Source organism: Puma concolor, chromosome E3 (genome assembly GCF_028749965.1).
Source record: "Puma concolor isolate L17-30 chromosome E3, mPumCon1.1.hap2, whole genome shotgun sequence".
NCBI lineage: Eukaryota > Metazoa > Chordata > Mammalia > Carnivora > Felidae > Puma > Puma concolor.
The window spans coordinates 20,968,136-20,970,218 of NC_141682.1; the positions used below are offsets into that span (position 1 = coordinate 20,968,136).

Below are 2,083 nucleotides of genomic sequence, written 5' to 3' on the forward strand. Positions count from 1 at the left end.
CCTCTTGCCAATGGCTCATCCAAGTGCTCTTTGAGAGTAACATAATTTGCTTCCAGAAAGTTCTTCCTTGTATGCAACTAAAACCCCAGGGGGCACCATAGTGTCAAGGTAGAGAAGGTGCTGCCTGTGGAGTCATGTAGACTTGGAGTCCAAATCCTGTTCTCCACATTGATGAGGTGAGGAACCATGGGCAAAGATGGGGCCTCTCTGAGTCTGTTTTCCCATCTGTAAAATGGGACTGGTGAGTCCTACTGCCCAGAAGTTTTGTAAGTTGCATAAGTAGGTTGTGATCTTCCTGGGTCACAGGCTCTCACCACCACGTTCCCTGCTTGCTGTCACCCTGTGACACCTAAGCTGGCCAGCCCTTCCTCCTTCCCTCCACCTGTAGCCTCATCCTTGTGACTCTGCCATCGTGTTCCAGGCGTGCCCAGTCCAGGGCTCCATCCTGAAGAAGGTGCTGGGGCCGCTGAAGGACGTCATCAGCAAGGCCCCCTGGGACATCAGCCTGGGGGTGTGAACCTGCCCAGTGTCGACTCATCCCACACCTCCCCGGTGCAGCTCGCCCCTGTGCTCCCGGCGTTTCCACATGTCCAGCTGTGACCACAACTTGGCCGTGACCGTGAACCTCACCAGCACGTCCAAAATACAAAACCGGGCTGGCACTGACGACGTCGTTATGCGAAGGGTTGGAGCTGATGCAGGGACCTCGATGCTGGTACTTGAAGCTCCAAAGCAGGGAAAGGTTTCAGACTATGAGATGAAGTCAGCGGACTTAGATGTTGAACTTGGAAATCCAGACGCAGAGTATAGCTGTGGAGCGAAGATGCCTTCTGGTGAATGCGCACCTGTATGCCCAGATCTCAGTCACGCTGGGGACCCTGGTGTAGCCTGTTGTGCAAAAGACAGAGCGAGATTTTCTCCAGGTGCAGAAACCTGGGAACGGAAGTATTAAGTGGTCAAAAAGGAATAACGTTGACAAAGAGGAGGACGCTGTTACTGTAGAGCTGAGTGAACCAAGTTCAGCTAGCTTTTGCACCGAGGTCCCTGAACCTCTTTATGAAAGCGACCCCACTCTCCCCTACAGTAGCACTCCGTGTGCCGGCAGATGGACCCCTCGTGGTAGAGTGTAAGATTGCTGGGGTGGGGCGTGTGAAGTGCTATCTGGCCCCCAAGATCGAGGATGAAGAGGGCCTTAGGCATCTTAAAATCCAAGAAAATAAAACAAAGCTCTTTGAGAACGCCTTCTGAATGCCAGCATATAGTGTGCACCTCTGAGTACATGGGTAGATATCGTTTTCTGTAAACACTTTCCATTCTCTACAGTTTGGCTAAAGAATCCATCCCCAAGTCGGATCTGGTCTTGTTAATGTAGAACTGATTCTGCCTTACCTAAAAATTCTCCTTTTGATTTGCAGGGGTGCTTGGGTGGCTCAGTCGGTTAAGCGTCCGACTCTTGATTTCTGCTCGTCGTGATCTCACGGTTTGTGGGATCGAGCCCCGCGTGGGGCTCCGCACTGACGGCCAGGAGCCTGCTTGGGGTTCGGTCTCTCCCTCAGTCTCTCGTTGACCCTCCCCTGCTTGCACGTGCGCCCGCGTGTGTGTGCTCTCTCTCTTTCTCGAAGTAAATAAACTTAAAAAAAAAAAAAAAGAAATTCTCCTTATGATTTTGATAACACAGGGCTTTGACTCCAAATGCAGTTTTAAGAATTGTTTGCAGTTGAAAGGAATTATTTGAATTTCCAAAGAAAATGGAGTCAAATAAGTAAAAGTAAAGTGTTTAGCTTCACGTTTGGCACATAAGACACAAATACATAGTCATTGTTTTTGCTATTTGTACAGTTTCCTTCGTCCTGGGAGTTCCTGAAAATGGAAAACCTTTAAGTACCTGTCTCTGCATGGGCTTAATGCTCTCAGTCTGGCTGCCGTACCCTAACACACCCCTGACCCCTTTGAAATGCTTCCTCAGCAAGGCAAAGCTCTGTGGGAATTTCGGGGGTAGGATCACTAGCTCTGAGGCCTCGGTTGTTGCTGGATGCAGAGAAAACAAATATTGCTTTAGAAACATTAATAATTGAGAGCTTTT

The 2,083-nt window shown here is 49.5% G+C and overlaps 1 pseudogene; it reads left to right on the plus strand.

Moving 5' to 3' along the window:
• Positions 1–232: 232 nt before the first annotated feature.
• Positions 233–1,248, plus strand: LOC112856592 (DNA sliding clamp PCNA pseudogene; annotated as a pseudogene).
• The last annotated feature ends 835 nt before the right edge of the window (positions 1,249–2,083 follow it).